We start from the raw sequence: 26,512 nt of genomic DNA on the forward strand, positions 1-26,512 counted from the left end.
AGGTTCCTGTCTCCAAGCCGTGTCCCCTTGAAATACTTCAAGCTGATGATGAGCTGGGTTGGATGACTAGTTCTCTTGCTTTCCTGCTTCTTTCCCTTCCTTCTAGCATAAGGGAAACCTCTCCTCTCCTCCTCCTCCCCTCTCTTCTTCTTTTTCTCCTCCTCCTGCTTGTCCTCCTCCTCCTCCTCCCCCCCTCTCCTCCTCCTTTCCCTCCCCTCCAGCAGCCAGGACTCTGGCAACTGGCACATCAGCTTTCTTCTGCTGTTGTTGCTTTTAATGGGAAGCATGAAGCTGTGAACAGAGCTGATCTTCCCACCTCTCCCAGCTACTTTAGAACCCCTCCAGATCTCTTGCCTCTTTTTTGACACCCCTCCCCAGTTATGTTGGAAATGGATTCTTGGCCTTCAGAAGGGATGGGCAGACCAAAAAAGAAGATGTGGGATACTCAGCGCAGCTGGATCCATTAACCCTTCGCTCACTAGCTACTTTGCTTTTCCCCCAAGAATCTAATAAAATACAGGTGAGTACATAATGGAAAGAAGGGTGGAATTGGGAGCTTGTGGGGGAAAGAAGTCAGGTAATGAAGGCTGTTACCAGGAGAGTAGTTATCTTTCATTTTGTGTTGCTACATCAGGTTGATAGGCAGAAATGAAAGTAGAAATGTTCCTTTCCTTCTCTCATTTCTATTATTTCTATAAAGGGAGGGCAAATTCAAGCTTATCACATATTTGTTTGGAATTTTCATTTTAAAAAGCTACTTCCTTCCATCTATATTTAACTTTAGTCCAACATCTGATAAGTTCTTTATCTGAATTGGGCAAGAACTGACTGTTGACATGATGTTCCAGGTACCAGTATGATTTCTGACCACAGTTAATTTCCTTTTGTTAAATTTCTTCCACTTCAAGAACTCACTCTGTCTTTCTCACTTCAACATCTAGGCAGCAAGATCATCCTTAGCAAATTACTTGGGTTTAGTTTGGTAGCTCATTGTCCCATCATGGTCAGAAGCTTTAAGTATCTATCAAGTTCTTAGACATTCTGGTCTGGGCTTTTGTTTTATGGATAAAATGCAGTATATATGCATTAGTGAAAGGCAGATGATTGGCAGATGTGATTCACACTATTGGGGATAATTACAACTTAGGAACCATTTCTTCCACTTAATATTTAGTGCTTTTATTTTTTATCTTCTTCTGTATCCCACTCAAAATAAGGGATATTAAAAGTCTTTATGCCTCCTTTCTACTAATTTATTTTGGTACAGAATTCTCCTTCCAGGATATATAATATTTTTGTCTCAGATTTTAGAAAGGTATTAAAAAACCAGAATGAGAGATTGTAGAGCCCTTCTCCTTTCCTGATGGCTTCATAGAACAGATGCTTTTAGGAGGCATAGAGTGAAAACATAAACATTCCCAGACTGTCTTTTCCAGGTTTTGCATGTTGGCCTGAGGGTGAGAAACTGTCAGTAGAGAAAGGAGCAAGGGTAGAAGAAGTATGAGCCCAAGGCATCTTTGTTCTGACAGTGGTTTCAGCTGAGCTGACATGAGTTGATACCTCTCCATTTTCCCCCCCTGAAGAATTGATCATAGTTTCTTAATTCATAGAGTTATCAATATAGAACTTGGAGAAATCTTAAAGATCATTTAGTCTGACATTATCATTTTGTAGATGGGGAAACTGAGACTCAGAAAAATTGGGTGATTTGCCTAATGTCATACAGGTAGTAGTCAGGATTTGAACTTAGGTCCTATCACTCAAGGTTGAATAGTCTTTCCATGATACCTTGAGGGAAAGTTTGACATGAAAAGGTTCAATTATTTCTAGAGATTTAAAAAAGATTTTTGTAAAGAATGATTTAGGAGCTACGTGACAAAAAGCAGAGATTCTCACCACTCAGAAATCATTTCAATGTTATTGTGGGCATTCAGGGTTCCAGTTATTTCTATAATTTAAACTGGTCCCCTTTCTGCGTGGTTTCTAGGAATCTACTCTACATCATGACCCCAATCTTCAAAGAAGCAAAAGACTGAAGAGAGCCTAAAGCAGGAGTGGTATGAGCCTCAAATTCAAATTTGCAAACCTTGAAGTACTGAAGATGCCTGTTGCTGTTGTTGTTCTGTTGTTGTTGGTGGTGGTGGTGATGATGGTGGTATTTTCCAGTTTTATGATGGCTTCTTTCCTTAAGCCTTCTATATTATTCCTGCTCAGCTCGAGAAAGATTTACGAACAATTCAGGGGTGCACAATAAGCTAGATCTCCTGTAAAAACTTATATGCATACATACTTTTCAGTTTAAGCTGAATTAGTTATTTTATTATTATTTAGCTGTTTCAGTAGGGTCCAATCTTAGTGAACCCAATTGGGATTTTCTTGGCAAAGATACTGAACGATTTGCCATTTCCTTCTCCAACCCATATTTTTTTTAATGGAAACTGAGGCAAACAGACCTAAACTATTTGCCTCACTAGTAAGTGTCTGAGGCTGGATATGAACTCAGGTTTTTCTGACTTCAGGTCAAGGAGGTTCTATCCATTGTAGCATCCAGCTTCCCCAATATTATTAATATTTCAGTCTAAACAAAACAAAGCAAAAACCAAGAAAAAAACACTCAATAAATCAAGCCCTATTTAATGACTTATTTCTGAGATGTAAATGCCCACCTTAAAAATTGAACAGTTTATTCTTAAACTAGTTAGAGCTGGCTCCAGCACAACCACCCCTGGCTATATCTAGAGACTGGTTCTTCATTCTACTCATTGGTAAACTGTCAAAGAGAAGGGGAAATGTCTTATTTAAACACTGCATCTCAGCCAGTGACTCATAATCCCTTTACACCATTTGGATGTTAAATGGAATCTCTGGGAAGACTCTTTTTTCAGACCCTGGAGAGCTCCTATGCTATCTCAGCAAAGTAAGTTTAAATCTCTAGAAATAGCTGAACCCATTTCATATAAATCTTCTTTTCAAGGTAATGGGGAAAGAGCAAAGAGCCCTGAATTTCAAACCATAGGATTAGAGTTCAAAGCTTGCCTATGCCATCCTATTACTTATGTAATCCTAGGCATGTAAAGAGACACTAATAAGGCTCTGGTTAAGCCAAGGTCCACCCAGCAGCATCTTGGTGACAACAGGTTTGGCTTTTTACCTTCAGAACATCTATGTTATAAAGGCTCATTTGTGTAGACATTTATCATTTCACACTTGGAGAACCAACAGACATTGTTGTTTGTCCTTAGTTCTGGAATAGGATCATGACATCAGAGAAAAATGTCATGACATGCAAGTGAATTAGATTTAAGTGAGGGAGGGTTGTGCAAAGTCACTTGCCTTACTTTCCCCTCCAGAGACATCTGGGTTCAGTGGCCAGATAGGGATCAGTACTATTGGAAACAGGACTTTGGAAGCAATAGGAGACATTGGCCTTTTTAAGCTAAGGTCTTCAACACATCTCAATTTGACTGAGGCTGAACCTATCCAGTGATTTGCTAGGTAGCAATTGAGGCAAAGAATCTTCTCTTTCACTTAGTCAAAAAATCTAAATAAACAACAAAAAAATACTGGGAGGGGAAGATCCTCAGGATTTCTGGCCAAAGCATAAATGATTGTTATTTACATTCAATCTGACTCAATTAGTACCCAAACATTGATCAAATTGGGTTTGGCCTGGAACCTATTGGTGGCCAGTCAATGAGAATCAGAGTGGTTTTGCTTTAGTACTGATCTATATCTGGCCACTGAACCAAGATGACTCTGGAGGGGAAAGTGAGGCAGGTGATTTTGCACAGCCCTCCCTCACTTAAATTTAATTCACTTGCATGTCATGGCATCACCTCCCTGATGTCATGATCCTCTCCAAGAACAGCAATCTGGAGTACTGTAATAGCATTCAGGTGGGTCTCTCTGTCATAAGTATTTCCCCATTCCAGTCCATGTTCCATTCAGCTGGCTCCTGAAGTGTGGGTCTGACCATATCACCTCACTACTCACTAAATTCTAGTGATTCCCTATTACCTCCAGGACCAAAGAGAAGAGACTCTAGTTTTTAAAGCCCATTCTAGCCCCTTTCCTGTCATATTAAACCCTACTTGGCATTTTCACTTGCTTTCCCCCATGGATGGAATTCTCTCCTTCCTAGTCTCTGCTGTTTAGCTTCTCTGACTTCTTTCAGATTCCAACTAAAATCTATAAGAAGCCTTTCCACAACTCCCTTAATGTTAATGCTATCTCTCTGTAATTTTTATGTTGAGGAAACTGAGGCAGATATAGAGCTGAAGTGACTTGCCCAAAGTCACATATCCTGTTAGTATCTGACCTTAGTCAGTGCTCTATCCACCATATCACATGCTGGGGTTAGGGGAAGAGGAAGAAAGGAAACAGTTCGGCAAAAAGAATCACATTTTTAATCTAGTGTTATATGAAGTATTCCACTACTACCATATCCCATATTAGCACAAAGGGGGTGGAGAGAGGTATCTTTTCATAACTCTTTTTTTGGCAAATCTGCTCTTATTTGTTCAGGTTTTTTTTTTTTTGGTTGTTGTTGTTGTTGTTTGTTTGTTTGTTTTTCAGTCATGTCTTGTAGAGGGCCAGGAGGTAAGACTCCATTCCAGGTTTTGAGCTGAAAACCTGGAATGGAGTCTTACCTCCTGGCCCTCTATAATGTCTAATTCTTCCTGTCCCCTTTTGGGGTTTTCTTGGCAAAGATACTATAGTGGTTTTCCATTTCCTTTTCCAGTTCATTTGACAGATGAGAAAACTGAGGTAAACACGATTAAGTCCAGGGTCACACAGCAAGTCTGAAGTTGATTTTGAACTCAAGTTTTCTTGACTCCAGAGCCAGTGTTCTAGATATTTATATATTATAATTATCAAGATAGTCTAATAGAACCTTTGATTCCCTTTTGGTCCCTAGCATGGTCCTTTGAAAAGATTGTATTTGATAAAGGCAAATCTTATATGAGGGTTGGAAAATAATCAGTTCCACAAATACTAGGAAAGGTGAGTTGGGGGAATGTGGCTCCATGATAATTTGTTTGAAAGACTTGAGGGTTTTAGTACATTGCAAGAACAATGTAATTTTATGAGAACACCAAAGATCTCTGATTTCCTTAGCTTCATTATGTGACTTATACAGGAGGACACAGCTAGTGACTGCCAGAAATAATAGATTGAATTCAAGTATTTTCATTCAATGGTCAGCATTCTATTTTCTGTTTCATAGTCTTAACTTACTAATGAAAGGTGTTTAGAACAAGGGAAATGTGTTAGCCCTCTTGTCTTCAGCTCTTTTCAGACCATATCTATAATAATGGGTTCAGTTCTAGATATGGAACCCACAACTCTGGATATACATGGATACCTGGGTCTAACTTGAACCATAACTCTTTCTCTTTAGTTTATTATGCTCTCATCCAGAGTTTTCTCTGAGAAATCTCCAAATAAACTACTATCTAAAGTTTCACATATATGGATAACAAGGGTTCTTTGCTTCTCAATCAAAACATTTTAGGTATATTTATTTTACTCCACGAAAATGCCGAAGATACTAAAGAGTCACAGGAGTCCATAAAGAAATGGGGAAATATAGAAGCTAACCAAAGGAATTTCTCTTCTTAACAGAACTGAATTTGGGATTGCTTTCTGGGCAACCTTTTGACATGCCCATGAATTCCTAGCTCTCCAACATGACCCTACCCATCCCCCATCCCATCATATGGTGCTCTTGGGCATGTGTAAAGAATAGGTCATATGTGTCACTCTGGAGAAGAATTCCCTCAGGGAATAAAGAAGGACCAATAGAAATGCTTCCCCAGGGTGGGCTGGCACACCTGACCCATAATCTGTGCCTGCCTATGGCAGTGCCCATGTGTTGAGACTCCACCTGGTAGGCAAGCTTACTTTAGAGTTGCTAAGCAGCCAACCTCCTTTCCATCAGATCTGTACTGTCTGGATAATTCATTGTAATAGCTGTGGATGCAAAGTGCATATTATACTCCTCCTTCCCCACCCCCTTGGGAGTTTTGCTTTCTAGCTGTAATAGATTATATGTGGCCAATCCTCTTCTTTCTCCAAAATATAAACCATTCAGGAAATTCCCTTCCTTTCTCTAGAAGCTTCTGTTCCATAGTCCTGAATTTAGAGTGGCTTTTGAGGAAACCCCTAAGCCTGCCCAAAACATGTTCTTTGTTGATTAGAAGGCCAGATTCCAGCATTTTAAAGTCTAGAGCATTTCCCCCTCTAACTAGGAGGTTGGGATTGAGGAGCATTGTCCATGAACTCTCCTTTCATGGCAACTCTGTCTTTCATGGCAACAAAATGCAGGTCTTTTTTAATAGCACAGTGGAAAGAACATTAGCTTGGGAGTGGGAAAACTTGGGTTTAAATTTTGTCTCTGAAGATTACTGACTATCTTGGTTAAATCATTTGACAGAAAATACAAAGTGGAAAATGAGATTTCTTTGTGAAACTGTTTATGAGGTAGAGTAGATCTTGTAATAAAAAAACATCTAGTTAAATTTGTTTAGTTGCCCTTCACTTAGTGTGGTCTTGGGAAAGTTGCATATTCCCTAAGCCTCAGTTTCCTCATCTGTAAAATAAAGGGGTAGGGATCCTTTGTAACTCTGATCCTCTGGTTCTCAAATCTTTTAGTCCTATGACCTAGTGATGGAGCATAAGAGTCCCTTTGACCTTATTCTTGCCCCTGACATCATCTTAAAAGTCAACATAATTTGATTATTACTTATAGGGCATAATATCCAGAAGACAATTTGCATAATTGAATGCTGTCTTTCTCTCTTTAAATTTCATTCTTTTCTTGTAGGGGATGCTGTAGAAGCATTAGACCAGACATCCTTTAAGTTCTCACATATTCCATGATTCTACATTCCTTTATAGCTCTCACCCTTTGCTCCTAACAGTTTTGACCTCTGGAATTTAGCATGACAAAAATTAATTTCTCTTCTATACATCAGCTTTTTAAATACATGAAGACAACTATTATGACCCTACTAAGTCTGCTTCAGGTTACCCATCTCTGGTTCTTTTGATTAGTTCTCATATGGTGTGACCTATCTCCCTATCATCCTGGTCACTTTCCTTTATACATTTTCCAGATTATTCATGTCCTTTCCAAAATGTGAAGCTCAGAATTGGACACAATAAACTCCAGAGGTGGTCTGATCAAGACAAAGTACAATGGGATTTTATCACTTCTCTTGTTCTGAACATAATTCATTTTATTATATTAGGTCAAAACTTCAAAATCGTTCCTTTTTGGCTCCCAATTTTAACATCTTAGCTATCCCTCAGAAATTCAATGTGATTTGATCTATGCCTTTATTCAAGTCAGATAGAATGAGTTTTGAGTTAGAAGGAATCTTAGAAGCAGGAGTATGCTAGACGACCTTCCAGAGCCAATTATTAAATATTTGGTGAGCATTTACACCTGGGAAATCAGTAAATCAGGATTTGATTTGTGATTTTCTTGACTGTCTATATTTAAGAAAGTCAAAGTGTTAATATTACAGATTAAACTCAAAAGAATATCATCTAGGTTCTTTTTTTTTGAGCTGGTTGTTAAACATTTACTGACATACCCCTGCATATCTAGTTAAATATACTCATTTCACAGATGAGATAGCTATGGCTCTAGGACAATTAGATGGTACAGTGGATAGAGCCCTAAGCCTGAAGTCTTGAGATCAAACCCAGCCTCAGACACTTACTAGCTGTACCTTGGGCAAGTCATTTATCCCAGTTTGACTCATCTAACTTTAGATAAAAACCAGAAAATTATTCTAGGTAATAAAGATGCCATTGTGTAATGAAAAGAACATTGTACTTGGAATCTCAGAATCATAGGTCATCAGAAGCATAATAATTATAGTAAAAATGATGATGATGATGATTGCTGATATTTATATATCATTTTAAGGTTTGGAAAATCTTTACAGACATTGTCTCATTTGATACTCACAAACAATCATCTGAGGTATTAGCATTCCCATTATATAGGTGAAGAAACCAAGGTTAATTGATTTCCATTACACAATGCTACCTCACCAATTTTTTAAAAAAAATTTCCCTGCTAGAAAAGCATGAGAGATTTTATCAAATAGTTTGTTAATGTCTAAGTAAATAATATGCATGACATAATCTTGTACTACTAGATATGGTCAGTAATGAAAAGTGGTGAGTCTGGCCCACCCTCTGCTTGATCATAGAATGATAGGTTCAGAACTGGGGATGATGGAGAACCTTAGATGAAGCCATCCTTGCTCCCCATACTCATTGTTTCCTTGTCTAGTTGTTCACTAACCATTCCTTTTAATGATACATTCCAGAATTTGTCAAGAATTGAAGTCAAGTTCATTGTCTACAGAGTACATTCTCTTCCCTTTTGGTCTTAAGGCAAATTTTGAAACCTCAGTTTTATCATCCACAACTAAATAAGCTCTGATATCCATTGCCTCTAAATCTATGGTTCTGTGATGTCATGGTTCTATTCAAGAAAGAAGGACAAATAACAACAACCTCTATGAGATTGGTAGTCAGGGGTTATAGAAAGCACAGGCTGGGAAAGAGACCAGCTGTGACATGGTTTATTCTCACTAGGAAGTAATCAGTTCTAGCTGCATTTTGGGTTGCTTGCAAATTTGTCTTCCCTATCGTGACCCAGCACATAGGCTCTGCCATATGCTCTGAAATTTCATTTAGTTTTGTTCTTATGTATGTGGGGCAGTTCTGGAGTTTTTTTCCCCCAAGCAAATTTAGCACAGTGAAAACCGTGACTCTGGGTCTCACTTTAGCTTGGTTTAACCTTGCTGCTAGTTAATTTGAATGCAAGAATCTATTTTGCTTATTTACAAGACAGATAACCATGTTGGGGTCAGTTTAGGCTCACTGCTTCAGCCAGATCATCAGGGAGCCGAACAGCACCATGGAAAGTGCATCACTTGAATTATACCCCAAGCTTAACCCTCCCTTGGGCACTATCACTATCCACACAGGAGCTAGTAAAATGAAAGCTGTATGAGAACTAATAACTTAATTTTCTTCCTGAAGAATGTCAGTTTGAGGTCTTCTCCAGGTAAGTTTTGAATCCTGGGTAGGCTGTCAACACTCATCATATTCCTGGCCACTTTCCTTAATGCCCTGCCATATATGCTCTCAGGGGATGCAAACTAATTTTAATACCAGACTAAACAAAACATAATTAGGAAGATTAATCTGCACTGCATGTCTCTTTCCCCCTCCATCACCTCCATCATAATTTATTCCAAGGCCCAATATAAATAACATTTTCATTACCCCAATCTTATGCCTCTTCAGGAGTGTGGGGAAAGATAAATGACTACACAATTCATGCCTGATAATTTTCATGTTAAATTTTATCCTTAATCAGAGGGAGAGAGAAATCATTTCTCCTGGACTTCAGCAGATTTGGGATTAGAAAATCCAAGTTCCAATGCTGACTGGGCTACTTTGTATTTGTGTGACATTAGGGAAGTCTTTTTACCTCTCTAGGTCAGGGTGTTTTTTGGCCGTTTCAGTCATGTCTGATTCTTTGTGACCTCTTTGATAAAGATATCTGAGTGGTTTGCCATTTCCTTCTCCAGCTCATTTTACAGAGAGGAAACTGAGGCAGAGTTAAATGATTTGCCCAGTGTCATACTGCTATTGATTGAGGTTGGATTTGAACTCAGATCTTCCTCATTTTCACTTCTCCATAGTTCTCAGTTTTCTCCACTTATAAAACAAAGGGTTTGAACTACAGACTGTCTAAAGTCTTCCCAGCACTAGCTTCTATATAACCTGACACCAGAAATCATCTGGCTTGTCTGGACCTCAGTATCTGTATCTGTAAAGTCAAGGTACTGGACAATATGATTGTTATTATTATCCCTTTTAATTCTATGAATCTATCTCATCCTTTGCTCAAGATTGGGTTAGAAATCCATAATGGAATAATATGTACTCCCTGGTGGAATAAGTGTTAAGAATAATTTTTGAAGGAAGAAATACAAACTGTTAATAACCACATTAAAAATGCTTAAATTCTCTAATAATCTGAAGATGCAAGTCAAGACAACTTTATGAATTAAGTAGTCAGAGATATGAACTAGGTATAAACAGGGTTCTAGATGTGCCATTGAATCAATCAATCATAATTCTACCCCACTTAAAAAAACGAACTACACAAACCCAGATGAGAATATCTCCATTGAATCAATTAATGAAAACCATTGGATAAAATGCAGTGACACTGAGTAGAAGGTATATTGATATAGGTTGAGCATTCTCAATCACATTTTTTGGGAATGTCTATAAAATAATTAACTTAATTTGTAACTCTAGACTTCAGTGAAGAGAGAAGAAATTAATTCTAGCTAAGCTTTTATGAAGGAGGAAAAGAAGAGAAAGTCTCTTTAATCTCCCCCATCCCTGTTGACCAGAAGAGGAAATTATAAATTTTGGAGAGTTTGAGAATTTGGATTTACTGATGTCCTAGCAGTGTTCTCAGAATAGTGCTGGTTGGCAGTAATGTCTGCTCCAGAGCTGAGGACAAGCTAGACACCCTGAGGAAAAGCAGCTTCATGATGCTACAAGCTCAGCAGGAAGCTAGACTATGCCTCAGGAGAACTTCATGAAAATTCTCATAAAAGGAAGAAAAGGACTTTTGGCAAACAGCAACCTCTTTTCCACAAGTGTTCTCTAAGCTACGTTTTCCTGGACTCTGTACAAATTGAGGATGTTTTATTCCCTCTGTTCTTACTATAATACTTGAGTAAATACTCCTTTCTTTTTTCTCAGTAGTTTTTTATTTTCCAAAATAAATGTAAAGATAGTTTTCAACATTCATTTCCATAAGATTTTGTGTTTCAAATTTTTTCTCTCTCCCTCCCTCCCCTCCCCATAGAACAGCAAGTAATCCAATATAGGTCAAACATGTACAATCTTTCTAAACATATTTCCATATTTGTCACGTTGAAACATTTCTTTCTAAAAGCTAATTAAGTCTGACTGACTAATTGACATGAACTGATAATGACTGGGGAAGAATAATAAGGGGGGCTTCTGAGTTATAAAATTAGGGGGGGAAATCCCAATCCCTAACTCCTCTGGGACAGATAGGTAGTGAAGTGGATAGAGTGCCTGACCTGGATTCAAGAAGACTCATCTAAATCTGGCCTTAGATATTTATTAACTGTGTGACTGTGGGCAAGTCACAACCTTTTTTTGCCTCAATTTCTTTATATGTAAAATGAACTGGAGCTGGAAAGGGCAAACCATTTTAGTCAGTATATTTTCCAAGAAAACCTCAAATGGGATCACAAAGAGTTGAACAAAGTTGAAAAATGACTCATCAACAATAACTCCTTTAGGTTACTTCTAGACCTGGAAGGGGAGAAGTAGGCAGCCTTTGGGAGTGGAGAATAGCTCTAGAATATGTGGTTCATCAGTACAATCCAATGACAAAATTCAATAAGTCATAAAGTTATGATGACTTTTGATTCAGCACTTCTATTGCTAGAATTTTATGCTAAAATATCAAAAAGGACCCAATCTGTACACAAATATTCATAACTGCTCTACTTCTACTTGTCTACTTGGTTAGAAAATGGATAAATAAAATATGATCTAATCAATGTCATAGAATATTATGATTCAATAGTAGTATGTAGAGTGAAGGTTATACACCCTCAAGGGGCCATCATCAACTAATTTAAGAGATGGAAATATGAGTCACATCTCACTCCATGATAACCAATCATGGGCTCATCTCTAACATAAGTACTTCTGCCACCCCCACTTCACTCAGTATCACTCAATATAATTCCATTCTACATAGTCCTACAATTGTCCTAATCTGCAGAATCATTCCCTCAGGATGATTATAACCTAACTGGTAACTTCAGCAGCTGTAGAGGCAAAATATTCTATCTTTCTGCTTTCTCCCTCCACCATACCTTATTTCTTCCCTCTCCCATCATCTCATGATTATGGCAGATGCCCAGAGCAGACTCTATGCTCCAGGACAGTGGTCTATGAGTAATAGGTACATCCTCCCTCTTCTCCCTCGTTACTGTTTTCACAGAAACAGAGTGAGTCACAAAGGATGAGCAGGCATGGGTGGATTGTGTTCTAGATCAAAGATTTCATTACCTTATCTTTGTCTCTAAACTCTTTCAATGTCTTTATTACCTTTAAAGGTACCACCATTCACAAATCTCCACATCCAATCAGTTGTCAAACCCCACCATTACTATCTTCATAGTCTCCTACATCTGACCCCTTCTTTCTTTCACAGAGCTATCACCACAATCCCTTATCACCTGGATTATTGCAGTAGTTCTAATTGGCCTCCCAGCCTAATTTCTCCCCTTTCACATCTATCCACCACACATTCGACAAAGTAATTTTCCCAAAGTGTGTGTCCCTCTACTACTCTATAAATGCCACTGGCTTCCAGCTGACTCTAGGATCTTGTATCATTTTATTTTTTTATTTCATCATTTTCTAATTTCTATTTTTGTGTAAATTTTATAACATATTCAGTGGGATAGAGAATATGGGGCTATGTGCTCAAGACATTTTTGTTGATAGATGTGTATAATCCAAAAAAATTGAAGACCATTGCTCTGAGGGAAGAGTCCTGCCCTATGATTTCTTCCTCATGAAGATATTCTAATCCATACAAATTGCTTCTAACTTGCTCTATAATTTGGAGTCTAAAAGGATTAGCCAGGTCATAGAGAAGTTAAAAGATTTGCCTGGTGTTTCAGAATCTAGGTCTTCTAAGTACAAGTTCAAATTTCTGTTCACTATACCATGCTGCTTTTTATGCTATGGAAATAATAAATATGAAGCATACAAGGAATCTGAAGAGAACTAAGCAAAATGGCATAATTCAGGACCAGCAAAATCATAACTGTATATATGTTGACTCTGTCTGAAAGAAAGAAAACAACATCAAGGTTGTGAAACTTCAAGACTCCTGGCAAGGGGCACAAAACAAAACATTTGTTTAGTTTGATACCAAATTTGGCTCTTTTATTAGATGCTAAGGGAAAATTTTTGACTTGTGCTTATTTTTGTTAATGACTCAAATATATTTATATTTTTAAAATTTTCATTTTATTAAAATTTTACATTTTTTAAAAAGAAAACTAAGTGGGAGTGAGGAGCAGAATGACCTTGAAAGGAGAGAACAGATTAACACAAGAGAAACAAGACTATGGAAAGGAGGAGAGGGCCCTAAAGAAGGGAGAGCAGAGCTGAGAGGTTTGCTTAGGGCTGGCCTGTCATGTGTGGAAGGTTTTTATTTTTAGCTTTTTTATAATTAACACTTTAGTGCCCCTGACATTCTGGCTACTGAAGTACTAATACTAATAATGTCAAAATATTATAAAATAACCTAAATGGAATTTACATTGATCCTGTAAAATGGGAGTCCTTTCTCCATGGTTTACTCTCTGTGAGCAAAAGACATTGTGTGTGTGTGTGTGTGTGTGTGTGTGTGTGTGTGTGTGTGTGTGAGAGAGAGAGGGGGGGGTGGAGAAAGAGGGGGGATGGAAAGAGGGAGGGGAAAGAAAGAGAGAAAGAGAGAGAGAAACAGAGGCAGGGGAAAGAGGGAAGGAGGGAAAGAGAGGCTGACTTACTAGGCTGCTTTGGAGAGTCTAGCCATGCGGCATTTGGACACCACAAGGTGGTGCTGTGTGGCTTTACTGAAAGATTGTCCAGATTATTCACCAGGGCCATTAAATAGAACAATATACTCCAAACTGAGCCAATTTATAACTGCTGGCCTGCCTTTCAGATTGCTGTGGCCAGCTGTTCAGCTGGTTGGTTCTTAGGGGCTCCAAACTGATTTTAATATTGGCCTAAGTGAAAGATAATTTGGAAAGGAAAATGTTGCTATTACTTTTTATTTATACTTCCTGGTACTTAGGTGATACTTAGGATATATTTGCTGAATGAATGGATGCATATAGTCATGCATTACTATAAAAATATAGAAATGATTTTTTGGTTGTTTTCTCCCTATTAGTATGTCTGAAAACTCCTTTCCCTTTGCCAGGTGTTAATTTATTTGTAAAGTAAAATATATCTTATGGGATTTTGCAATTTCTAAAGCTTATGAAACCCTACAATGAAGAGTTAATTTTATTGAGTACAACACTTAGTCTGATATCTTGCTCATATTTACTTCCAAAATCTGTAATTTCATTGATATGGGTGCTTCCTCTAATGGCAGACATTGTACTCCCTCCTTGCCTTGGTAGATTGCTGTGGCCTAATCCTCCATCACTTTGTGGAGTTGAGTTTCTCCAAGCTTCGTGTCAGGGGCTTCTTCCTAGTATAATTTACCTACAGACACTTTGGGCTTAGAATTATGTTTCTTTCATTCTTTTTAATAATAGCCTTTTGTTTTTAAAATACATACAAAGAGAGTTTTCAATATTTAACATTGCAAAACCTTGTGTTACAATTTTTTTCTCCTTCCCTTCATCTCAATCCACCTCTAGATTGAAAGTAATCCAATATATATTAAATATGTACAATTCCACTATACATTTATCATGCTACACAAGAAAAATCAGATCAAAAAGGAAAAAAATTAGAAAGAAAAAAAAGCAAGCAAAGAACAACAAAAAAGGGTGAAAATACTATGTTATGATCCACATTCAGTCTCCATAGTCCTCTCTCTGGATGTAATGGCTCTCTCCATCACAAGTCTATTGCAATTGGCCTGCATCACATTGTTGTTGAAAAGAGCCATGTCTAACAGAGAATTGGACACATAATTTTGTTGTTGCTGTGTACAATGTTTTTTCACTTCACTTCACTTAGTATCAATTCAGGTAAGTCTCTCCAGGACTTTCTGAAATCATCCTGCTGATAGTTTCTTATACAACAAAATTATTCCATAACATTCATATACCATAACTTATTCAGTTATTTATTGCTCCCTTCTGAGGTTCCTTCATTGCCCTGTGGCATTCTCCCTACCTGTTCCCTGGTTTTTAGATTGTCCCCTCCCCACTTCACTATCACCCCCAAATCATCTTGTCTTCCTATAGTTTCCCCCACTGTTTGGCATCTATTCAGTTTCCAGTTCCTTGCCAACAAAAAGGGCTGCTACAAACATTTTTTTTCATACATGGTCCTTTTCCCTTTTTTATGATCTCTTTGAGATACAAGTTCTTTCATTATTTAATCCCACTATCATAAGCCCTTAGGCCCACAAAACTCAAAATATAAAAAAGCTATTTTTCAGATTATTGGATATAGAAAAAAATTATGGAGTATCTCCTTCTTGGCTTCCTCAACTTAGATATCTATAAAACATTCTTCCCCTCAACCTGAGATCCACTTTATCACCTATATCATTCATGGGAGGAGAGAATGTAGACTTAAAGTACAATGCTAGTGAGGTATATACATAGCCATGGTTAAAGATATGGTGAGACTTCAATGTCTTTTCTGCCCTCTTGGAATCTTTATGCTGGTCCCTGAGTGTCTCCAAGTGTCGCACCTCTGTGTGTATTTTACCTCTTAATTGCCAGGGCTGGTTCTTGAAATTATGTTGGTTTTCTTCGTTGCTGCCAGAGATAACACTTCTTGAGGCTGTTTTCTTGCTTCCTACTCTATATCTATGTCTCACTAGAAAATGTATCTTTGTATCTTTAACTGTGCCTCAAATTCTCTTAAACTGAATTCTTGCATTGCTGGAGAGAGGGAAGAATGTTGAATCCTCTTGCTTGAATACTTGTGCTACAAGATGCCTTTCACTGCTTGTGAGGAAGGAGAGAAAATTTCCTCTTTGTTCCTTACTGGTCACTGCCATAGGTTACAGATCTCCTCTACAAAGCAGCTCTTGTCTTACCTGAGCTCCAAGGCCTGGAGGCTTAGTTATTTAGAAGTCTCCAGAATATGGCCAACTTTTCTCCTAGCCAAAGATGAGCAAGTCAATCAGAAAAAGATGTGTAGAGAGGGACCAGAAGATGTTAACTCCTTGTCATTTGGGATTATACACTGGTGGAGTAAATAAATCATCTACTGATAAATTCCCCCTTTTACATTTGCATTTGGGCTTACAGTGTCAAGAAGCCCCTACCAGGGGCTCCTTCCCTTCTTTCCACTTATACAGTCCATGGGACATGGTATTTCTCTAACTGGGAAGATGGGAAACCAGGCTTTTTACCCTGGGTTTTATTGTTCCCTTCTGAGGTCCCTTCATTGGCCCTGTGGTATTCTCCCTGCCTGTTCACTGGCTTTTAGATTGTCCCCTCCCCTCTTCACCCTCACCCCAAATCGTGTTGTCTTCCTATAGTTTAGCTCCCAGCATTATAGCAACTTTACCTTTTGTAACTCAGTGTCACCATATTGTTTTGCTGACTTCTGCAGTCTTGCCATTCTCCAATATATTTTCTTCCTAATCCAGAGGACCAATTTTATAGCAGCTAGACTACATAGAACAATTCCTCTGGACTTTGGTCCAGATTGGTAGCGACTTCTAGAGCTTGAATTTTTCTGGGGTAGTCTAAGAACCCCAGGGTTCTTTGTATGTCATGAAGATGGGTGTGTATATTGCTCAAAAATATATTTGGAGCCAACTTTAGGGCCTTCTTTCTAAAATCAGTTTTTGTACACCTGAGTCCCATAACCCCTCCCTTTTTATGCAGAATTTCTCTCTAGTTGCTATGAGAACACTGTCTTCTTGCACTATTTAATAAAACCTTTATCTTCAGCCCTGTTCAGGGTTGCAATCTCATTAAACTTCTGTACCTCTACCACTTTGGCTCCATTTCTCACCCCTGTTTGTACTTCCCATGGAGTCTAGGGATTTGGAGATACAGCATTACCATTCCATCACCCATGTTTTCCACTAGTCCTAGGCTTCTTAAACTTTCTCCTCCTGGGACCCTTTTTCACAGAGAAATTTTTACATAATCTTGGGTATATAGGTATATAAAATAGATATATGAATCAACCTTTTCTGATAATCAATTATAAATTTATTTTAAAAAATTTAAATATAATTTTACCATTTATTAAAGCTGAAAGTAAATTTGCATATTAAACAGATGGATGTGCTTATTTATTTTTACATAAAAATTAAATTTTGATTCTGTAGGACAGAAACCTTTTACTGTTGCCAAGTTTTCCTGTGACCCCCACATTTAGTTATGTGACACTATCCCATATTGAGTATGGACTCACAGTTTAGGAAGCATTGCTCTAGATGGACATATATAACCTATATTGGATTGCTTGCTATCTTGGGGAAGAGGGAAATAAGGGAGGGAAGGAGAAAAATTCAGAACTCAAAATCCTACTAAAATGAATGTTAAAAATTATCTTTCTATGTAATTCAAAAAATAAAATATATTGAGAAAAAAAGAAAAAGAAAAAAGAAGCTTTACTTTAAACACCTGGACATGTTTATTCAAGCTTCATGGACTTGCATTGCCCTTTGCAAATATAGATGGAATATTTTGTTCACCTCCTTTATTATTTAGTAGTAACATGCAAGGGTACACTGGTAATTTTTTTTTCTTTTTGTTGAGGTAACTGGGATTAAGTGACTTGTCAGGGTCACACAGCCAGAAAGTATTTCTGAGGTCACATTTAAACTCAGATCCTCCTGACTTCAGGCTTGGTGCTCTATCCACTACACCAAATAGCTGCCTCTACTGGTAATTTTATTTTAAACAAATGGCTCTCCCAAAAATGTAGTCTTGGTATACTTTTAAGTTAAATTTACATTATTAACATTTTCTCTATAAGTTTCCTTAATTTAGACAATCAATAAAATTATAAGTCAATTGTAGCATTTGTCAATTTCCAAGGTATAATTATTCCCACTAAGAATTTAACATTCGGCTCTTGTGATTCTCTTAAGCTAGCTCTAGCACAGTCCTACATTTCTATTTCTGCTGCTTTAATTATGCTTCAACTTACTTTGATTTTTGTCAGTATGGGCACTCTTCTCCAACAGTCCAGATTGTGGCTCAGCTGTACCTTAGTAGATGAGTTACTATGGCTGAAATCCTTGCCAACCTGATGACCAAACTTGTGGCAATCAACCTTTCCTTACTTAGCTGGGCTAATGTACAGATGGTGTGTAGACACAGGCCTACTAAACCTCTTCAGCTTGGTAAGAACTGCTAGAGCTTGAATGTCACTGGAATAGTCTTTTAGAATCTGTGATTTATATATGTTTATATGTCATGATGAGGGACCAGAGTCAGTCTGTAGTGATTATATCATGCTGCAGATTTTATGTCAATACGATATCATAACATGCCCTCTTTTCCCTCTTCCAACTTCTTGTTTTACCAGCTAGGTGGTACGGGGATAGAGCACCAGACCTGGAGTCAGCAAAACTTTAGTTCAAATCCAGTTTTAGATATTTGCTAAATGGGCAAATCAGTTAACCTATTTGCCTATTTGTAACATGAAGATAATACTAGTACCTGCTTATTATAATCAAAATAACTTAACTGGATAAAATGAAATAATATTTATAAGCTGCTTTGTAAGTCTTAAAGCATTGTATAAATTCTATCTCATTATTATTGCCATCATTCATTCATTCGTTTATTATTTATTTATTCATTTGTTTGTTTGTTTGTTTGTTTATTTATTTATTACCAATTGCTCTTCACAATATGGGATTTGTTCTTCCTCTTTAAGTCTTTCAATATATATATATAAACTCAGGAGAGAATTAGTATTTGTCAGTGACTGACACCTGAATATGAACTTCTAGAAGTCTAGAAGGATGGCAAGTATTGGGGGTAGAAAGGACTGGGGGTGGAAACTAAAGTGAAGGACAGACTCATCTGTCCCCATACCATATTTCTATTGGAATTCCTCTTCTGGTCAATGACTAAGTATTGTAGATGGACCTAAACTCATTCTTTTCTTGTACTGTGTTGTCATCTTGGGCTCTTCTCGTTTTTTATGCTTTCTTTTCTGGGTGTTTTTTGTCCCTTCTGTTTTACAATGGGGAGCCTGGTCATTATGTCCTTTTGGAATGAATACTTTACTGACCCCTCTTGGCCTTAACTGAAACTGCCAAGAAGGCAAAGGCCAAACATGCTACTTTAGAGCTAGCCAAAGGTCCCTAGGCCTCTAACCCCTTCATTGCTCATTTTTTTTCTGTGTATCTATCATTTATTCATCTAATTATCTATCTATCAATCTATCGTCCAACTGCCATCTATTATCACTTCATCTATCAGCTATGTAAATATGCCCCATACACATTATTGTTAAATTATCTTCTTTCAATGACTTAATCCAGATTTCTTCCTTTCAGTCTATTTAATGGTTTCTTCCTTTTTCTTCCTCTGCATTTCACTGTTGATAATGGATGTTTATTCTCATAGACTCTGGTCACTCTCTGAAAAATGCGTTCTTTTAATCACAGGTATATTTTTATGACAATTATTGATGACATAGGTATACATATATACATCTATGTATCTATATATCTATATCCTATGTACATATATACACATGCATTGTGGCCACCCTTTTTGAGGACAGATACATTGTTAGGGTAACTCAGCAGTCTGTTGACATGTTTGCTTTTCAGGTGTACACATATGACTCCTATCTGGCAGCTGTGTCTCTGTAAAAACTGTTTGTTAATGTCTCATCTCAGAGCCCTTTGTTTTGTTTCCCTCTGATCACCTCGCCAGGAGCAGCTGTTCTATTTCCCCTACTCTATGGTTGCTATCCCTCCTGAATTTTCTCCTCCCTTCCTGGATCATACACTTTGGAAAATATCTGGGGAAACAGAATCAATCCAAAGTCACTCAGCTCAAGATATAAAAAACACCTAGGTAGCCTCATTCCCAGGAATATCCCTTCTGATTGCCTTCTAAGATTTTGTCCACCAGTGGGAAGAGCATTCTGGGCTACTTTTCAGACTTGTGGAATTGTTCAGGGGAACTTCCTCAGCTTTCCTTGGAAATCTGGTATGTAGTACTTATTCTTCTGAGGAGATTCACTCCAGCTTGGTTTGTGTGGTATTAGTACTGGAAAAGATGCTATCCTGGGCAGCCAGTCAGTAAACATTTATTTATGTGCCTTCCTGTACCAAACACTATGATAAGCTCCTGGATATAAAGAAAGGCAAAAGACAACCCTTGTTCTTAAAGAGTTCACAGTCTAATGAGGGAGACAACAGGAAAGCAACTATGTACAAGTAAGTTATATACAGGATCAATTGGGGGGGGGGGAAGAGAGAGGGAATTAGGATAAAGAGGGAAAGTCTTCCTGTGGAAGGTGAAATTTTAGCTGGGACTTGAAAGAAGTCAAGGGAAGAAAAGAGGTGGAGAGAAGGAAAGTTTTCCAGAGGTGGGGATAATTAGTGACAATACACAGAGCTAGTGTTTTGTTCATGGAATAGCAAAGAAATCAGTGTCTCTAGAAGGAAGGGCACGTAGGGTTCATGGTAATAAAGGAGTAAGAAGAATGGAAGGGTGGGAAGTGGGGAGACTGATAGATTATAAAGAGCTCTGAAAGGCAAACAGAGGCTTTTATATTTTATTTTGGAGTTAATTGAATAGAGGTGTGACACGGTCAGTCCTATGCTTTAGAAAAATTACTTTGGCGGCTGAATTGAGAATGGGCTGGAGTTAAGAGATATTTGTGGCAGGCAGATTAATTAGTAGGCTATTGCAATAGTCCAGGTATGAGATGATGCCAAGGTAGCAGCAGTATCAAAAGAGACAAAGGGGACTATTTGAGATACATTCAAAGGTTAAATAGCAAGCTGTGGCAAAGATTGCATATGGTGGAATGGGGCGAGATAGAGGAAGGAAGAATTGAGCATGACAACTAGATTGCAAGTCTGGGGGACTAAAAGGATGGTGGTACCCTAAGCATTAACAGGGAAGCTTGGAATGGAGTGTAGTTAGAGGAAAAGATAATGAATTCAGTTTGGGACATATTGAGTTTATCTACTGGACATGCAAAAAGTATTCTTTCTCAATATATAAACTATGGTGCTGTGGAAAGAACTTAGAATTGGATTTGCATCCTCTGTGGTCCTGTGGGATTTAGGGTCCCTGACAGAGATTGTAGAAGGACATTCTCGGGTTTTGCTTTTCTCATTTATAAAAGAGAAGGAGGAAGGTAGTGCTTTCCTTTTAGGAATGGTTGTAAGAAATAATAGATTTAAATAAAAACCATAAAGCAATTTACCAAACATAAAGGACTCCAAATATAAATGTGTGATTGTAGGAGTTAGAGAGAATGAAATTTGGCAGTAAAAAATTGAAGCTGAATATCTAATAGACCTGTTAAACCTCATTAGTTATACTGAATATTAAATTGATCCCATCAGGGAAGTAAGGAGAGTCTCTTTAGTTTGGGTTCTTAAGATAATTTTAGAGAAAATGAATTAAGAGTAAAATCCTGCCTTCCCACATTCTCAAACTGGTTTGTATTCCTAAGCAGCTGCACTGGCAGAACTTATTTAGTTATATCATTGGGTTTTAAAAATGCATTATAATTTTTTGCATTCCATTTATTTTTCTAATTAGGATTGGTTCAGGCTAACATCTAAAAAGGCTCATCTTTCTTGAGTATAAAAAAGTATCTTGTAAGATAGATGGAAGGGCCAATAGTGGAATCAAGAAGACCTGGATTCAATTTCTGTCCTTGATAATATAAAGTTTGTGATCATGGGCAAGTTATAACTCCTCAGCATCCCAAGGGAATTTTCTAATGCTATAAATTGTAGACAATTTGTTTAATATATATTAATGAAAGGAGTTTCCACATCAGAAAGTTGTCTCTATTGATGAAATCACAAATCTGAACCTTCAGCTTCTACTTTCCCAGTTTTCTTCCCTCCTTCCTCCTCCAGAATAAAAGGGCTTCACACTAAAGAAGTTGTTATGAGGCTTAAAATTCTGAAATGATTAATTTACCTATACTTTGGGGACTGAAGAGGTTTATTGTTTTGGAACACAGGGAGTTCATTGTCAAGTGTAGTGGACAAAGGGGATAGATTTAGAGTTAGAGAGATACAATTTAGAATTTTACCTCAGAACTTTACTGTCTGAGTGCCTCTGAGAAAATCACCACTTTCTGCCTCAGTTTCTTCATATGTGAAATAAGAAAAACATTGGCGCTTCCTTCACAGGGTTACTTAAGGATTAAGTGTGATAATGTATGCAAAATCCTTTGTAAATCTTGAGTGTCTTTCAGACACCTCCAACTGGATGGTCTTTAGACATCTGAAATTCAATACATCCAAAATTGAACTCATTATCTTTCACACAGAGCCCTCCCCCCAAAAAACTGTTGAAAGCACCATCATTCTCCGAATCCCTCAGTCTTTCAGCCTAGATATCATCCTTATCTCAAAACTATCTCTCACTCACCATATGCAATCTGTTGCCAACACCAGTCAATTTCATCTTTACCACATCTCTGGAATAAGTTCCTTTCTCTCCTTTGATACTGCCATCATCCAGGTACAGGCTCAGGAAGTAATCTTCTTAAAGTGAAAGTCTGATTTTGTAACCCTCTCATTCAATAAACTCTAGTGTTTCCCTAATATTTCCAGGATCAAATATGCAATCCTCATAGTCTCATCCCCAATACCAACCTTTCCATCATTTTACATCCTACACCCCCTACTTGCCCAGGGTCACACAGCTAGGAAGTGTTAAGTGTCTGAGATCACATTTGAACTCGGGTCCTCCTGAAATCAAGGCTGGTGCTCTATCCTCTGTGCCACCTAGCTGCCCCTTTCCTGACTTCCTTTAAATATCAGCCCAGGGCTTCTTAAACCTTTTTCATTTGTGATCCTTTTTATCCAAGAAATTTTTATATGATCCCAGGTATGTAGATATATAAAATATTTACTGATAATCATAATTTTGTGATCCGCACATTCAGTTATGAGATCCCATATAGGGACCTAAAACACAGTTTAAGAATCTGGGAGCTAAAATATCACTTTTTATTTTTGAAATAGACTTTCTAAGATCTCTTTTAATTCTAGTGCTCTCTCTGTTGAACATTTTCAATTTATTCTGCACATATCTTGTTTGTACATAGTTTGTTTTCATGTCACTTCACCTATTAAATTGTGAGCTCTTTGAGAACAGGAAATTTCTTCTGGTTTTGTGTCCCTGGCATTCAGTACAGTGCTTGACACATAGAAGGCACTTAATAATAGTTTGTTGACTGACTGATATATAAACATAAGCTAATAGATGGGAGTTTTGTTCAAGCATAAATTGGACAAGATGACCCCAAATATTTTCTAGCTGTGAACTTCCATAAATTTGAAAACTCAATTTGGAAAAAATTTACATGTAGATTTTTTTCATTTTTCTCCAGTGGTGCACAATAAAATTTCTCAAAACATTCAAGAAAAATGCACTTATTTAAACAGGAGAGAAGTACAGCCCCAGAGAGGTTGTAGAACCATTTCTAGTAATCCCCAGACCTTCCAGACTTTTAAAAAATCATTATTAATCAGGAACTATACTATCATGATATGAAGAAATTTTAATATAGAAATTTTCTTTCCCCTTGCTGCTTGGTAATTTTTCTTCAAATTATAGTTTTAATTAGTTGCTTGGTTACTGAAAGGTAAGTGACATGTCTGTAGTCTTGCAGGTAATATATATCAGATGTAGCAAGTTTCCTTGACGGCAAGGCCAGGTCTCTATCTACCATGTACACTACTTCTCACAATTTTTATATAGGCAATTATAAACTATTCCACTTTTTCTAGTCAAGGAATTTGCCTGAATAATTTGTACATTTAGGAAGAACAGTCTTTAGTTCAGCATTTGATGCAGTTATAAGTAAATAGCACTACCCTCCTTCACATTCATTGTGGATAGGAAACCCATATTGAACACAGGGGATGCTTGATAAAATTTTCACTGATGAAGGTGCTCTCCCCTTCCGTTTTCAGATCTGCCACCTCTCCCTTCCCACTCTCCCAACTGAGAAAGCAACACCTCACCAAAACAGAAAACAAAAACAAAATCTTTGTTAAAAAGAAGCCTTGCCAAACAAACAAAAGAAAAAAGCCTCATATGCCTCCTATGTTTTAATCTAGATTTCGAATCTTCCACCTCTCTATTAGGAATTTCATCTTAAGTTTTTTAGAATGTGGTTGGTTATTATTTTGATCAGGATTCTTAAGTCTTTCAAAGTTGTTTGTGTTTATAATATTGTTATTACATGACTTCTCCTGGTTCTACTTACTTCACTTGGTATCAGTACATACAATTCTCTCTTCTCAGGTTTTCCATCACATACACAGAACAACACTTGTTCAATCATTCTCCAGTCAATAGACTCCTACCCCGTCCCTGGCCATTAGCAATTTTTGCTACCACAAAAAGAATTGCCTTAAATATTTTTGCATATTTTTGTATTTTCCTTCTTTCTTTTATCTCTTTAGAACATTGACTAGTAGTGTTGTCTCTGGGTCAGAGTTTTGTATATCATATATATATGTGTGTGTGTGTGTGTAACATATATACATATATATTATATATTATATAGTTTGTAGCTTTGGATGCATAGTTCCAAATTGCTTTCTAGAATGATTGGATCAGAAGAACCATAATTTTATGTAACAATTGTTAAGCACTCACTATTGTGTTCAAAGTACAATACTGGATATTAATAGATACCAAGACAAAAACAAAACAGATCCTTCCCTCAAGTAACTTAAATGAAGCTTAATAAAACTGTAGCTTTAATAGTTCATTTCTTCTAAAGAGAACATAGTAATTTGCTTACATTTTCTTGTCAATACTCATGTCCTCTCCAAAGCTTTTGCCTGGAAAGAAGACCAGTAATCAGAACACCCATTTTGCAGAAGGGAAAACTAATATGCAGAGAAACTAAATCTTCATTTGATGCTGCCCAATGTGATGGAAGTGGGCTTAATATCTTAGGTCTCTTAATTTGTTCCTTCGTCTTATTTCTACTAGTTTACAATACTTCTTTTGATGAGCAGCTCTTAGGAATTATGTTTCAGTAATATGAATCACTAAGGGACAAGCTGTTCCTGAGCTATGGATGGTTCATGATTCTATATTCCATGAAGCTAGAAGGAAAAGAGTATGGGATCTCAAGAAAGACCAAAGAATTTTAGAACTGAAAGGGATCTTGAAAACCATTTGATCCAAAGATATCAGACATAGCCTGCAGGTTCCATGTAGCCCAGAACATTCCAGAATTCTGGATTGTAGCTGGAAAACATTTAACAAAATAAATAGAAATATAATGAAACATAGATAACATGTGATTTTTCTAAGTCTATGTGCAGCTTGCAGGATCCTTATATATAGCTTAGTGACCCTCATTTCTTTTTTAAGTCTGACAACACTGATCTGTCCAACCTTCTAATTTTGTAGGTGAGGAAACTGGTTTAAGAAACAGGAAATGACTTGCCTAAAACTACTCAAGTAATAAATATCAGAGTCTGGATTTGTACTCAGATTTTCTTGCTCTTAGAACCCCTTCTTCCATTCTCCACACTCAAAAATCCAGCATAGTTTGGTCCTCTTCTTCTTATCACCTCTGACATTATATGATGTTCCATAATCTCTTTATCTTTTTACAATTTTTCTTATCATTATAGTTTTACCCTCAGAATAGTGGGGGCAGAAGATTTTGGACCTCCTTCCCAAAGACATATGGATGGCAAAGCCCCACATGGACCAAGCCCCAATGCTGTCTCCACCAAGTTATTATGATATTCTACAAGAACAAGATTCTGGACTCTCTGGCTTGGACTGTCCTTTTTTGGGCAAGCCCAGAAACCTGCAAGACATGCACTACCATCAGATGAATGAGAGCCAAGACGGACCCTCTTTCAAGCGTCGAGGTGGTGTGGTGGACCATCGGGATATCATCTTGGCTCACCAAGCCCACAAAATCCACAGTACTCCACAAGCCAAGAGGAAGGAATGGGAGTAAGTATTGAATAGAATTCCTTAAGACCCAATTAGAACATGAGCAAGGGGCAAGTATTTTTATCAAATGCAAAGCATTCTACACATGTTTGGTATTATTTGTGCCTCATGTATGTGGATATGAAAACTAGGCTAGTCATATTTTTAGCCAAGTATCATTTTGTTTCCCTTTCTTCCTCCTACTTAGATGTCAGAGAAAAGCAGGAGTGCATGAAACAACAATAAAATATTGCTGAAATCAAAGCTTAGGGACAGTTACTTCAAGTCTTTGGAAGGGTTTTGCATTTGCAGAAGGATGAAAAGAACATTAGGTGGTACCATCACTAGGGCAGGAGAAACTGGGGGCTTTGACGGTCTTCCATGAGATGCCTGATTTCCAGCAATGATGACTCCTACCCTTGTCTGACTAAAGCTACCCCTATCTGAGGGTGCTATATCATTATTATATCCCTTATCCAGGTTCTGCCTTTTCCCACACCATTCTAGATTGTCCCTGGCTAGGCTGGATGACCCCCAAAATA

The 26,512-nt window shown here is 37.5% G+C and overlaps 1 long non-coding RNA gene across 1 annotated transcript; it reads left to right on the forward strand.

Moving 5' to 3' along the window:
• Positions 1 to 241: 241 nt before the first annotated feature.
• On the forward strand, positions 242 to 26,036 carry LOC141555624 (uncharacterized). The gene is made up of 3 exons (XR_012486289.1): positions 242 to 520; positions 1,988 to 2,057; positions 25,658 to 26,036. It is a non-coding gene; the product is annotated as an uncharacterized LOC141555624 (long non-coding RNA).
• The last annotated feature ends 476 nt before the right edge of the window (positions 26,037 to 26,512 follow it).

This window comes from Sminthopsis crassicaudata, chromosome 1 (assembly GCF_048593235.1).
Source record: "Sminthopsis crassicaudata isolate SCR6 chromosome 1, ASM4859323v1, whole genome shotgun sequence".
Classification (NCBI taxonomy): domain Eukaryota; kingdom Metazoa; phylum Chordata; class Mammalia; order Dasyuromorphia; family Dasyuridae; genus Sminthopsis; species Sminthopsis crassicaudata.